Genomic DNA, 16,554 nt, shown 5'->3' with positions numbered 1-16,554 from the left:
CAATAAGAGACCTATAACCATATTCTCAAGACCAAGCATATCAAATATAGTAAAGAAATGTCATCTTTTCAATAACTCTAGCATTAAGTAGGCAATTTATTTTTACAAATGATAAGTAGAGTTATTAATATGAATATATACTTGATAAAAATGGATAAATAAAAATAACTGCTTGTGTAAATATAATATGAAGGAAAATCAACACAAGAACACATAACTTGAATTGGTTGAGATCTCACATGTGGAGGTTTAGTAGAAGGTAAAATGAAACAATTGATGGAGGTTTATTGTAAATACCCCAAGTACCACAAAATTGGAGGGATTTCCCCCAAACTTAACTTAATACTTATGGGGTCATGAGAACATTAAAATAATCCAAAGAATGAAGTAATGTGAATTACACATTTACGTATTTCTTGAGCTTTATTCAATTGATAAATCAATCAAATATTTTAAGAATTTAATTGATTTCTCCTTAATATCACATTCCAAAAGCACATGCATTTGAATCATCCAAGGAATCAAGAAAGTGAATTAGCACCTATTATCTATGAATGATCATCTTAATCATCTTAAGATACAAGAACCAAGAATGAGAAATATATACATATTAATAACTTGATTCTTTTTAAATGAATGAATCATCCATAGTGTATTTAGTCATCTTAGGACAATACAATGTGGAATAATGATCACCAATTTGGAACACATATTATTTGGTCATCAATGCATTCAAATTCTTCCCCTTTGAATCGATTGGACCCAAATCAATAAGCATGTGAGGAATATGCATTTTTGTCATAGGCCTACCAAGATCTTGATGTTTGAATATTAAAACCTTTTTAAAGAATAGATCTTGTAACATATCATTTAGTATCACACACAATACTTTAATGATTAAGGTATACAATAGATCACCTTTTAATGCATGATTAATTTCAACACACGTACATATCTTTTCAATGATGAAATCAGAATGCACAATTTCCTTATGTGTGAAATGTCTCAAAAAATTTTGATTCAGGAAGTAGATAAGAAGAACTAAATTGATGGTTTTTGAATCGAGCAATATGTTCCTCTAGCTCTTCTATACAAAAATCACATCTTTTACTCATATCATCATTTTCATGCACATTAAGAGAATTTAAAAGGATAATTGAAATATCAACATATGTTATTTGATCCAACTTATTATGTAAAGTTTCAAGAGGAATTATAATTTCCACTGGTGGATATGTTGGAGTGGATGATGGGTGAAATGAATGGAATAAGGATAATGGAAAAGGTTGTATTGTATATAGAATAGGTGAATATGAGTCAAATGAGAATAATCAAGATAATAAAATATAAGATGGATATATGGGTTTTTGCGAGCATGCATGATTATATTCATTGTGTAAACTAGATGGAAAATTATATTTTGAAGAAACATGTTGTCTTTGTAATGTAGAAGAATGATGATTCATACGTCGATCTTCTTGATTTGTTCTTTGAACTTGTTCACTAGTTATAAATAATTGTTTTTCACTTGCATCATGAGTATGGTGAGGTTCACAAAGACCTTGTACTTTATTCACCATATGTTTTTTATTGTTTGGGCATATGCATTTGTCAATTTTCATATAACAAATAGAACAAAAAATAGTTAAATTGTCATTCATGAAATCACATTGTTCTAGAAATTCATCAATTATACACTCTTGTTCAGATATAGAAATAACATTTGTACATACATGTGACAATAGAATATCAAGATCATCTAATTTACATTCATTAGGTAGAGAGTTTGTAAAAACATCACCTTTAGTTCACGCAATTCCTCCACCAATTCTTGTTTTCAAATTTGATGTGTTTGGACTACCTTGAAAATGCATCATTTTAATCATTTTTCTTCAAATGTCCCTTTCTTTACCAATTACTCACAGCAAAAAATGATAGCATAAATAATGGATCTAAATTCCATGACCTACTTTCAAACTCTAAAACAATGCAACTAAATGATTTACTATAGCACAAACCCAAGGTATCAGACTGAGCAAGGTTGACACATGATCAAACACTCCCAAAGGTGCACTTTTTGTAACTTGACTTAGTATAATTTCATGCCTTTGATCTCTTTCCCCAACAACGGCACCAAAAATGTAGGGACAAACCATGGTACAAATATTAAGGACAATTCATAAGATTAAGAGTTGGTTTATCTTGCATTTAAATATTAATCTGGAGTCATAAACTCATGAAAGGTATAGTGGATGTTTGTACAAGGGATGAAGGTAGCATGCCAAGTGGGGATGGATGCAACTAGATAACACAGAAGGAAACCTACAACAAACCAAAATAGAACTGGCAAATGAAACTGTCACTTCTTGGCGACGGAAGCTAAAATGAAACTATTAAAGAAAAACTATTCTAAGAATTTGAAAGCATAAAATTTTAATCTAGAACACAATACTAAAAAAATTAAATAGAAAACCACACAAATTTGAATTCATAATTAAATCTAAAACAAGCATGAATCAATTAAAATATTAAAACTAATATAATAATTCTATGTATGAAATTATAACAACAACATGCAAAGAATAAAAACATGCATATAAAACAAATCATGAATAAAATCATATAATTTAAAGTATATAAAATATATACTAATTCTATGTATGAAATAAAATAGAAATAATAACACACAGAAAATAAAAGCACACAAACATTCTAAACTAAATCACCAGTCATCCCAAGAAGTGGATCCTACTTCCTTAGTATATCTAGTGATGAAATATGAACAAATTTCTACTCTTCCTTGATCATAATAATGATATATTATTCATCCATAATTAATATTGAACTCACAGAAAATTCTGCTACATGAAGATCTGTGTGTAGAAGTGTTTTTCTAATATAAAAATATGCTCTCCAAAAGCTACAGTAGAGCTAAAATATATATAGCTCAATCTTACAAAAATAGCTAGCTAAAATAAGATGGTTTAGTTTGGCCATCTTAACAATATTATGATGTTAATTCTAGTCCTCATATTAAAATGATTTAGTTACAATAGCAAGCTCAAATAAGAATCATGTTGTTTTCTACTTCCATAAAATAGAAAATTAGCCACGTGTTTAAAATGGTTGGTAGAAAATCAATTTATGAATCAACCAATCATATGAAGCTATAAAATAGGTGCCAAGAAGAGTTGATAGGCATTAGGAAGTCTTTTCAAGCAATAGGAAGTCTGACAGGCAACAGGAAGTCTGATAGGTGATAAGAAGTTCTACAGAATTCTTGACTGTGATAGGATGTTCTGCAAAATTATAGATTGCGATAGGAAGATTTTCACCCATGAATCAAAATGTTGCAAACTATATATTCCATGACATAAATAATTTCCATAATTTAATCCCAAAATGATATTAAATAGTACTTATATATATATTTAACCATATGCAACATAAGGTAGTAAAATATGATAAAATAGAATGGAAATAAGGTAGGGAATGAGTATGAAGGTAGATAAAATGGATTAAAAGATGGTATAAAGTGGGTCACAATTGACTCTTACAATTTTTTCAATTATATGAACTACGTTCATACCCTTGATTCCTCTAGAAATGTCTATTAATTTGTCTTATCTCCTTTAATGTCACCCAAGTGAAAAAAGTAATAGTTTTGGGGTCAAACCCAGACCCTTCTACCTTTTCAAGTGCTTCAATCTGAGTAGAAAATGTAGCATCTTCTTGCTTTCTTACTTGGTCAAGAAAAAAAAATCTTTGAGTGTTAACCCAAGTGCAATATGTATCTCACTCTTTCTCACAATTTCTCTAGCCTCCTCTCTTATACAAGAGATGTCATCCAAATGTATTTCATCAATAATTTTCTTGAATATGGTAACTTGTGTGATTCATCTTCTCCCTCCAACCTATTCTTCTTTCTCTCATCAAAATCTTTCATATTATACTTTATTTAGAAGTCCTTAAACTCCTTAGTCTCAGTGAAGTCATATTGTTTGATAAATCTTTGAGAGATTGCCTCTCTCTCATCCTCTATGTCTATTCGTTCATCATTTTCCAATTTTTTCACATGATAAATATACACTTGATCTTGGAGCACTAGGGTTGTTTGTGGCTCCTTAGTTGTATTTGTTATAATGATTTAGAATAATTAAGTAGGGGGGCTGAATCAATTATCCTCAAGTTCATATGTATGAATTCAACTTTTACTAACTTCAAATAGATTATTAGATCTCAGATACCCACTTGGTCTCTATAGCATATCATCAACAATTTAACATTTCATGCAATTTCTTAACTATTTGTTTCCTATAAGTATTGATTGCTAGTAAACAAACTACTATGAAATATAGCATGCATAAAAATGATATCCACACATGAAAATAACTCTTTGACACCAGGATTTAATGTCAAAACCCAATTTGGTAAAAACCACCAAGTAACATGCTACCAATTTTTTACTCTATTGAAGTAAGCTTGGTTAAGAACCAACCCTGTTAAAGGTTATACAACACATTACTAAATGTTATCATGTTAAAGGATTTAATTGCCCTATTAGGAGTGGCCTTGTTAGAGGACTTTGGATCATTCCATTAGAATTTCACCTTGATTAAAGGATTTACAAAATGATTGTTAAGTCAACCTTGATTACATTATTTTGACTGATACAATGGTTAGAATGTAATACTAGGTTTAATTTTTAAAGTATAACTCATGTTACAACTTTGGATTTCCATTTGCTCATCTATCATTCATTGATTGGCCTCCATTGACATCTTCATCATTGATATACTTGGTACCTCCTCAATAAATCTATCTTCACCAAAATCTTTCACAATTTTATTTTGTTGTTCTTCTCTTCATAGCTTCTCCTTAAGATTTTCAATCAACAATGAACCAACCTTAGAAACATCTATTATGCCTCCTTAACTAATTAATTTGTTATCTTTTTAGGCTTAAACATCATCAATGATCTTAGGGTTAGGTTAGATTCATCGAATCCTTCCATCTTTTTTTCTCCTTTCTCTAGAAACTTTTGATCAAATCCTTGCCTTTGATTATGTATTAAACTCTCCTCATGCATTAAATATGCTAGCTCATCAATCCTTATCTTCCACCCACTTTGACTTATTCAAAATTCCAATTTTTTGGCCTCAAATTTGATTCTTTCTCAAACTATAACTTTTTTTGTCACTTGATAATTATTGTGTTCTTCTTCTCAATCATCACTATGTATCTTGAAATACACTTTACTACCTCACTCAGCATCAACAAGATCACTTGGCCATTACTATATTCAGATGCTACTAACACTTCTTCATACATTTGTTTGGAAATAACTATCACTCAACTTCTACATAAGTTCCTTAAACTTATGCTTTAGCTTCTTCATTGACCTACCAATACTAATACTCAGTTAGTCTTATCCTTTTGACTTGTTCCAACTCTAAGATTCATCCAACTTTATTCTTTACTTTATTTATTGATTGAAAAAAAAATTATATTGTCAAAGACTAACTTATCAAGTGCTTATTGTATTTCCATAATAATTAACTTCTCATTACTTCAACAACACTCACTAGCTCACCTTGATATCTCTTCTTTTCAAATCCTCTTCATCAATCAAATGATATGACACTCTACACTATTAGTAAATTTCCCTCCAGTTTGTTTGACATCAATGATAACATAACAATTGCTCCAATTGTAGTTTCCAACAGTAGACATACTTTCCTTCATGCTATCCTCAAGATATGAGAAACCTCATCTGATCCTTCTCCTTCATCAAAATAATCATAAGTAAAAAAGGGGGTACAACTTCCTTTAGGTGCACCAACTTTCTTCCCTAAGGAAGAAGAATCAAAGTCATTTATTGTCAACGTCCTCTTCTTTTTTGGCTGGTTAAGGTTGTGGGTATTCAACTTCCTTCCCCTTTTCCTACTTCAAGTGTTCCTGATATAATTTTTCAAAGTCCTAGATACACTTTTCCAATCTAATTTCTTCCAACTCTACCTCATTGTGAAAATGAGGAAGTCCCTTAACCTCCAGCTCTCCATTTTTAACAAGATTCCCCATTTTTCACTCTTTGCATTATTTCACAAATATTATCACAATTTTGGAAAATATCTTCTTCCATATTGAACTGACAATCATGCCTTATGATAAATGATTGTAGATGTCCTTTTGGGTCATATTGTCTTGTTTTTTCATTCTGAAATCAAAAGTTATTCATTATATATTCTTGCAATTCTTTTATCATTGAATACCTATTATCAAATCATCAAACTTAATGAAACAAGGCATATGATTCCCCTTTCTCCTAGGGTTTTCAATTTCCTTCTTTATCCATAGCAGTTGCCATATGAATTCCAAATATCCTACCCTCACACATATAAATTGGAGTAAACTGTGAAGTGGTTTCCTGCACCCATATAATATGATTAATGTAAAGTCTGGTTTACACACCCAATCCTAAAATTTAAACTTATAATTTCTATCATGAAAATATTCTTTGGGTCTTAGAATTATCTTAATCTACTTGGGTACTCTTGTAACTAGTCCTTCGATCAATCTAATCATCCACACAACAAATGCATCCTTGAATATTTTGTAATCGTCATCCCTTCCATGCTTGTCCCATGCTCTATACCACATCTGAATAGGCAATGGGTTTGGTCATTAGTTGTGGGTAGTTTCAAGGAGTCCCTAAAGTGGACAATATTTTGAAATAGGAGAAAATGACACATTAGAGAATATTTTTTGAAAGTGTTTGTAGTCTTCTATCTAGCTTGTTATGAGTAGATTGACCCTTTAATCTCACAAGAAAAGTCAAATTCCAAGACTAAGGCTTTTGAATCCTCATATACATATACATGTAGTCAAGAGGGATCTTCTCTTTTGAATGTTCTCCAAATAATTGAGACCAAGCATAATAGATATTCTTGAAAAATCCCATGAATCTATCCACAGAATAAGGGTCGATATGCTCAACTGGCATTAACCTATTGTTATGACCTCTCATCATTAAATGGAAAAATTTTGTAAACATAAACTATTTTCTATTGATTTTAGTGAAGGCTTGAGTGCTCAAATCGAAACACTCCTCAATGCATGTTCTAGTGATGACCCATAATGGTAGTCCATTTGGTTTCCTAATATTCCTTGTTGTTGATTCATAATACTCAGCTAGAATGTTCATAATTTCAACACCTATAAATACATTTGGGTCTAAAATGTTGGATAGGTCTAATTTCTAAGGGTTATTCCTAGGTTCCTTCTAATATTTGTTAGCATAGAAGCACCAAATAAATACCTATAGTACATTGGAATATTTCTATCACTTGTCATATCAGTTGTTATTTGTCATTTATGTCAAAGTCTTAGTTGGCTAGATATTATGCTAACTCACTAGAGTGCCATGTCATTTAATTGATGAAGAGGATTTGAAGAAAGTATCATGAAGAGAGAATTTATAAGTATGATATTCGATGGGTACTTGAATGAGTTGGACAATGTTAATCTAATATTTGTTTGATGGTTTTAAAATCATATATTGCTGCAATGTATCGAAGAACACAAGCTTAACTGAGTGAAAATGTTAAAGAAGGGAGATTATACTCACTAAGTGACTAGAGTGTTTCCCTAGTGATTGACAAAGCAAATGAGAAATTCATTATTTCCTCAATGAGTCTATTAGTAATCAATTTTTATATTACTCAAGTAAATTCTATGTTTACCAAGTAACAGTTGGATGAATAAGTTTAGAGAATTGGAATCTAAGGCCAAAAATTGATGTAGATTTGGAAAGTTTTGAATGATCTCAAGGCATGATTTAGAGTTTATTACAAGATATATGGCTGAGAAAAATCAATACGGATCTAATGATGGAGATTAGAGAAGGCTAAGAATGAGCACAAAGTTTTATGAAAGTAATTTTTTCTTAGTGTCCAGATTAATTATATGGAGTTTGAATTTGGAAATTTGGTATGAACCTAAGATCGATGATTGTGCTTAAGTGGCAATAGATAGAAAAATATGGAATCTTAGAGAACACTATTTAAGGAGGAAATCAAGACATTTTTTGTTGTTGATCATGTTTCTAAGTAGGTTTATAATTTTTTTGATGTTGATATTTTTGTGAATGCAAATTATTGAGAAGAAGAACAGAGCCATGTTAATTGAGTAGAGCAGAGGGGAGAGAGAAGTAGAGTTGGTAAAAGTGAAGGTGTGAATCAATCGAGTGAGAGATTAGACAAAGACTATAATAGAATAAAGACCTAAATAAGTAAAGGTAGTTTTTATTCTTAAAAAAACATTTCTACTATTACTTTCTAACCATTGTAGCAAAAAATCTTGGAAAACCAAGTGGACCCAATAAGTCTATGAAATCCTATATGCTAACTATAGTGCCTCTCCCATTTGACTTTTGTAAGTCATCCTGATGGATGCAACCTTGTTGATCTTTTGTTCTGATGGATCATGATTGTGACCATGAGTTCTCTACACTGTTGAGGTGATTTGATGTATGTTTCTATATTAGTTGCTTTGATTATGCTTATGGCTAAGTTATGAGATTATGATGTGATTTATGGTTCATTGAGGTTTGTGCCAGTGGTTACCAAGATCGATGTGGTATCATGAGGTTGTTCCATGATTACCTCGAGATGTGTGCAGAGATTGCAATGTGTACTTTTTACCATGCTACACTGGACTAGGTTCCTATAGTAGTGGTTAGTCATGTTTATGATTATGTTTACTTATGTGTTTTAAGAACCTTTTTTTGTTCTTTAATCACCTTTATTAAATGCTTAAATGATTAGAAATGGATTGTCCATGTTGGATTATATTGGTTATGTGATGTGGACATTTACCTTGTTATATTTTGATCTGAGAGATATTTTTAACTTATGTTTTACATTTAAGAGGACCTAAGGGTTGGATGTTATACCTTGATTTCAGTGTCATAGATGTTAGATTACTATGTTGTTTAGTTAATCATTTTGCATGATGAAGCCATTTTGAGATGACAGTGTGTTTTATGATGATATCTAGTTATCCATTATTTGGACATACCTCTGATTATGTTATGTGATGGATTTAATGCTATGGTTATTTACTTCATTCATGTGTTGTTATGCTTTATGTGAACGTGAGTGATGTAAATAGATTATTTTAATATAATTAAATAGATGGTTAAATTAGGTGATTTAATGTATTTATTGCTTCGTCTATGTTAGTATATGCAATTGCACTTGATCATGTTGTTTAGTGTGGAGGATTTATATCCCTGGCAGTGGCACATGGAATTAGTGATTCAGCCATTCATATTTTACCAATGTCATCCCTATATGGTCGACATATCCTTAATTAAATTTTTAAATTAAACCTTTTGGTGATTATTAAATCCGAACTCATTAGCATTATGTGATTAGACCAATGAGTGTGTCTATGCTTTTAGAAGTTCGCATTGTCACAAAAGTTGTTAAGGAAATTTTTGTTTTTTTAGGTTTCTGAGCTTTTTAATTGATTTATTTTAATTTCTAATAGCTTTTCCATAGATGAATTCCTATTTCTAGGAATAGCTTGTTTTCATTTGGGTTGATTCAAGGTTTAACTAGGTTGGCTAGTTATTAGCACTAATCGATTATTCTCTTGAAAAGTGAATAAATATCCAAAAAGGAATTTAATTCCTCACTTCTCACTTTTGAATTAGAAATTTTGAGAGTAAAACCCAAAATCCTCTTCATGAGGATTTACTATTTTGTTCATTGTGGGAACTATAAGCGTGGGATCATCGCGAGGTTGAGCTCATTGGATCCAGCTCGGGGAAACCTTAGATTGACACAATTTTTAGCTACTTCTACAAGCTATTTATTTTATGATTTAGATTTGCATTTTTCTCTTTTGGCTGTGAGGTAGGGCTTTCCTATTTTATTGTTCAGCTCTGTTTCTACTTCTATTTTTGGTAGTTGTTTGTTTGGAGTCTAAGAACTAGTGTTCCCCTCTGTTTCTATATGCTAGTTCTACCTAGTTGGGCAGGTATGAACATTTTCCTATTTTTTGAGATGAGGGTTTGGGGTTTTCTGTCGTTATGCTAGTTGTTTTTGGATACAGTGTTCGAACTTGTTTATTTTTGGATTTTTGGGGTTTTTGTACCCAAAGGCCAAATGGGTTATAATTTCAAAGTTTTCCTAAATTTTGGGGTTTTTACCTCGTTTTGCATGTCGCCCTATTTTCTCAAGTTTTCTTGGCACAATGTGGGTCATGGACCTGGATGATCCGTTTGGATATCAATCAGACCACTATTGCACTTTTATATTGCATTGGGATGCATGTCACATCCGTACTCCCAACATTGTGTTCGATTGAGTGATTTTTATACCTGATGTTATTATTTCTTTTGGACCTTGCTTTTTTTTTGTGGACATTAGGATTCATGTAGAATCCATACTCCTAGATTGAGGCCGGTTGAGTGATTTTATAATGCTTGGTCTTGTTGCATCATTGGGATTCATGTAGAATCTATACTCTTGGATTGAGGCCAGTAGAGTGATTTCATGATGTATGGATTTATTGGCTTTGGGATTCATGTAGAATCCTTCCTCCTGAGTTGCTTTTGGTTGGGTGTTGTATTTTGCATTGTGTTCTCATCTAGTCCTTGTGTTATGATCTTCGTGATGGTGGTGCACCACACACAAGTACATGTGTGTACATTTGTCAAGTGACTTGTGAGTCTCGATCTTCCATGGTACTTTCAAAAGTTATGATCATTGGGGTTGGGATGGGAGTATGCATGCCCACAAGCACTTGTCATAGGATGAGCATGGGTAGGGTAGGGTAGCATATGGAGGGGGCTTCTATCTTGTAGCTCAGCAATCATGGCACCATGGGTTGGTAGAGGAAGTTTTACATAAGTGATAACTAAATAAATGTGTGAATGGTAATAAAACTTAAGATAATAAAATGGGTGAGCACCCGATTAAGTTTGAGGACACAATGTATGAGCACCCATTTAAGTTTGAGAACACACAATCTAAGCTTGGGCCTTTCAATGCCAAGAAAATCTCATGATGTCAGCCCCTACTTAGTAACCTATTGAGTGTCTAACCAGGACCTATACTCCTTGCATTCTCTTAGGTTCTTGGTTACAGCCATCATACTATCTGGCGTGAGTGTTAGTCATGGATGTTATTTTGTGTTTTTTTGGTTGGATCATTATTTCCATCAGCATGGTGGGTGTGGACCTATGGATGCCACATGGTTGGGAGGCATAGCTACCTTCACCACTGCTAGGGACCGGTGTATAAAGACAATCTTTTGTCCTAGTGCGACCATTGCTGGATGTTTTCACTTGATGCTTCAAGTTCTGGAGTATGCTTTCTTGTGATTTATGCTTTCTTTGGAATGCTTGGATATCGTGTTTAGATGATGTTATTTTGTTTGATGCATTCCCATATTATGATGTTTAGCATATGACTAGATGATGTGAATTAATGTATTGGATTATCTATTGCTTATTGGTTTAGCATGTTAGATTTCCTTATTATGATGATCAACATGTGATAGGTGATGTTATCTACTTGAAGGATTATCTTATGCTTTACTACTAGCATGTTAGATTTCCTTGCTTATATTGTAGCATGTTTAGTAGTGATGTTTCTATTACAATAGTACCTATGATCTGATCAGTGACTTGGGATGTTATGCATGGGGGATGGCTAGGATCCATGATGGTCTTATGATGTTATCGACAGTTGGGAGGAACCGCATACTTAGTTAGTTTTTTTGTACATTATGATGTTGCTTATGTTCATTCTGATGTTGCTTTCAATATGTTCTTTACTGCTTTGGTTTAGACGGATAGATGTTCCTCTTTCCTTGTTGTTTATGCACTCAAGTGTTCATTCCTCAATTTACATGGATCTGGTACTCCCCAGTGTGGAGGTTTTCATCTTTTTATGCTTTTTATTCTTGTTTTGTTTTCATGCTAATGTGTTTTATTGCATAGAAAGGTAGTTCCTCGCATGAGAATGTACTTCCTCATGTGAGAATGTATTTCCTCACACAGGGATGCAAATCCTCACACAATGTGCACTGAATCCTCATGCAAAGCCATGCACTTTCTTGCATGCATTGATGTAAGATCTCGTGCAAAATTCAAGACTAATGCACTTTCTCATGTGAGAAATAGGGAGCAGTTAGGCTAGGCTGAGGAAGTTTTGAAAGTTGGTTTTGGACACCTTATTGGATTTCACACCTTTACCATTCAAAACAGTCTTTCTAAGGGGTCCATGATGGTCTAAAACATATACTTAAGATATATTTTAATATATGCGATGAATTTTTTGAGATAGGTTTCAGACCTCTCTGAGATAAGATAAAGATTCTAGGAAATTTTAGGGCTTTAGAAATTTAGACTTACCCAAATTTTAGGGCTTCAAGATTTTAGACTTAGCCATATTTTAGAGTTCTAAATTTATACCCCAACTTGGTGTTTTGTTGTTGAGTGGTTGTTTGTTCAAGCCCTCAACATGTGTGTGGTCATAGTTGGCCTCTATTTGTGTGTGTCAGTTTGTTAGTGGCATTTGGAGATTCGTTGGTTGTCAGGATTGTGGTGAAGTCTTCCATTGTGATCTTTGTGATCCTTGTATGATGTTTTCATGTGCATTCATACTTGTAAAAAAAAAAAAATCTTGGCTTGAATTGAATCTTTGTGCCAAAGATCTCTGGGTGGGGAATTACAAACTATATCATCTTAAAATGGACACACCTTCCTTTTAAGACCTTTTAGCTCCCTCTTCATAATTCTCTCTTCGAACCATGGATATGTATGTGCTTGATCTCCTTTTCTCTTGTTTTATTCTATCTTTTCACCCTATGTTTCTAGCACCTACCTCTATTTTCTATATGACCAAGGATTGGACCTCCAAGACCAGGTTGACCTAGTCTTGAATAGGTTGACCCAAGTCAACATATTCCTCGCATATCAACCATGTCCTAGACTAGGTTGACCTAGGTTGACCTAGTCCCTGACATTTCTAGAGCTTGGGGCCCAAAAGGCCTTAAGGGTTTAATTAGTTTTTGATTGTTATCCAATTGGCCTATATTAATTTTCCTGCCAAAAAACTCATATATGTGGAGACTTGGAGGATTCATTTTCATATCATACACATTTTATTCATTCATGCACTCAATATCTTTCTCTCAAGTGAAGATTTCTTCCTTTTGCATTCAAGGAGTTCAATTTTTTCAAGCATTCAAGAAAGGAGGTTTTTATCTAGTGTTGAAGAATCTTTTGTGAGCATTTCCTCTTCGATATCTAGCTTATTGTTGTCATAAAGGGAGGAGATCTGCATTGAAGCATTCATCATCTTCTTCATTGATGTACTTTTATATCCATGGAACCATGATGGGATCATAGTAGATCTATTGCAAAGAGTAGAGATACACTACATTCCTAATCCAAGATCTACATTTGCATACATACAAGCAAGGTGAATCCTAAAATTTATCTTGTCTTTCAATCATTTATTTTTATATTTCCTAATTATAGTTAATTCCTTAACCTAGGGCTTGACCAAATAAATCCTTCATCAAACCCCAACCCCCAAACCTTTTTTTTCTATGTTGATTTGTAGGTTGGGAGAAAAAAGGATTACAAATCTGGAACCTATAGTTTGCAATATTTCTGGAGTCATCAATTAAAAATAATCAAACTACATTAGCTTAGTTGTAGGATGTCTTCCCAAGTCAACCTAGTCCTTTAGTCTCATATTCTGAGAAGATTTATGGGTTTTTTCCCTTTTTTCATTTCATTCCAAGATTTGTAGATGGATATTCAAATACAGTTTAGATCTATGAGTTTTGGAGTGAAAATACATCTTTCTCTACACATTTCAAGGTGATTCATTTATATTTTATTTCATTTCATTTATTTACCCCAGATTTACATCTTAATTTGGATAATTGTCTTTACATAGCATCTAGATTTATATTACTTAAGAAATTAGTTCAATTTAACATTCACATTATCCTATTAAGGGTTAAAGAGTGTACATTTCCCATTATTGCATTCCTCCTTGTAATTTGAATTTAGTATTATATCCCTTATTCATTTGGGTCCTAGCTAATCTAATTAGGATCATAAGTGGAATCATACTTGGAAATTTTGATCTTTCCCTCGCATTCATATTTGAATGGCTTAGTGACCCCGTAAAGTCAAACTCTACATCCTTATTAGAGTGCTTCCATTTTACCAATAAACATTTTGGTGAGTCCAATCAGTCCCCTCTTTTTTATTTTGGAGTTAGATCCCTCTATGTCTCTTTATTGGTCTCAACTTCGCCTTGATTTGGTGAACCCGACGAGTCCCCCCTTCTTTTGGTGAACTCGATTGGTGCCCTTCTCTTTTTAGAGTTAGATTTGGCTATCTTGTGTGTTGTTAGATCTCTCTTTTATGTTTTTTATTATACTTGAATAGTTATATCTCATTAGGGTTTCCTTTTGTGATCTTCTCTTATATGAGCTTAATAACACAAATTACAACCTATAGAATTCTCGTCAGGCGAAGTCATAGACTCATGCGATATTTTGATCGTAATTCCTATTTTCTTTCTAGGACTTGTGATGACACTCACATCTTTAATCATGATCTTAATCCTATAATGGAGCATAAAACTTCTCACTCATCCCATGATGATGATGATGTTTTATGATTTCCTCATTCACAAGTCGATAAGCTTTCTAGTGAATTTGATAAATTGGAAACTTGGCTTGCTCAAGAAAATTAGGATCCTAATAGTATTGTTGCTTTTGAATATCTTAAGAAGCTTGTTAATAATGATGAAAATAATCTTGCTATCTTGCATGGTATCTCTCACCTTATTAATACTCATGATAATTCTTTGATGGAATGTGCTCAATAGATAGGATATCCTCCTCCTTCCATAGTCTTTGAACCTTCTATCCCAATTTCTACCACTCTTTTTAGAAATCCAACATATTCTCCACCTCTTATGACTATTCTACCCAAGTGTCCACTCCTTTAAGTATTGGTCTTCCTAGCCTTTCACTTCTCATGTGTGTCCCGCCTACTTCCATTCCTTCTTCATTTCCTTCATATAATGCTTTTCCTTTTACTTATTTGAACCCTTTACCCATTCCTTCTCACCCTTTGCCAAAATCTTTATATATTCCTTCCACTTCTTATAATTTTCTTAATCCATCTAGAATTTCTTCTAATCCTACCATTAATTCTTTGGTTCAAATCATTACTTCTTTACAAAAACTTTCTCAATTAACTCAATCTAAGTACAATATTCCTACATGTGATATTTCTAATCCCCTTTCCTTAGATATCCTTCATGTTTTTATTCTACAACATGTTGACATACCTCATCTTGAGACTTATAATGGTAAGGGAGATCTTGTGATTCATGTTAAAACTTTTTAGGCTATATGTTGTGATTTTTCTCGTGACTATAGGCCTATGACTAAGTTGTTTCCACATACTTTTAGGGATGAAGCCTTTCAATGGTATTTATTTCTACCTCCTTATTCTATTAATTTTCAAACTCTTGATAATGCTTTCATTCAACATTTTTTCAGAATAATATTGGTCCTCAAATTTCTTTAACTAATTTAATACATTGTAAGCATAATTTTAAAGAGAAAATTAGTGAATTTATTGGTAGATTTTAACATTTGTATGCTCAGATTTCTTATCATGTGCCTGATCATGATATTTAGTGTATCTTTATTTTTAATTTATAAAAAGACATTAGGGATAAGATTCTCCTTACTAATTATATCTCTTTTTCACACCTATGTGTTGTTCTTCACCAATACCCATTACAAGTGAGTCAACTTAAGATCTCTACTCTGATGGCTCCTACTTCTAGAGGTAGGAGTGATGCCACCAAAAAATCATTTTATTATTGTGGAGTTTGATCAGTCTCCAAGTGGGAGATTGTTGTGATGTGGAGCCTAATCAGACTAAGAGGTTTATTGATCGTGGTTTCCCCCAAGATTATTTCTATGAGGGTTTGGGGGAAAAACCCTAGGTGTGCTCCCTATCATAGTATAGGGTGGGGTTGAGGGGAAATGCCCCCATGGGGGTTTTGGGGGCAATGCCCCTAAAGACAAAAATGACCTTATATTGTAAAAGGCATTAGCTATTATTTTTCTATTGGACTTATTTTATCCCTAATTTTGTAAGTGGCAAAAGCTTGTATAAAATGGCTTATATTTAGGCATTTCATAATGTATGATGATATTATAGCTTCTTGCATTGGTATTGAGTTGTAAGGGATTTCAGATTGTAATCACTAGATAATAATAATATTGGACTTGTTATTGGTGAACGTAGCCCAAGGATTGGGTGAACCACATTAAATCCTTGTGTCTTTTATTCTCATTTGTGTGGTTTATTATTTTATGATATTGGTTATTTATTCATATAATTATTATTTCTATCTGTGGTTGGTATCAAAGCCAAACGGTCATCATTTTTGTTTAGTGGTCCTCTATAGGAAGGTCTCATGGTTGAGT

Source organism: Cupressus sempervirens, chromosome 5 (genome assembly GCF_028749045.1).
Source record: "Cupressus sempervirens isolate cs-2001-9-10 chromosome 5, ASM2874904v1, whole genome shotgun sequence".
In the NCBI taxonomy this organism is placed as follows: Eukaryota; Viridiplantae; Streptophyta; class Pinopsida; order Cupressales; family Cupressaceae; genus Cupressus; species Cupressus sempervirens.
This window is presented reverse-complemented; position numbering follows the sequence as displayed.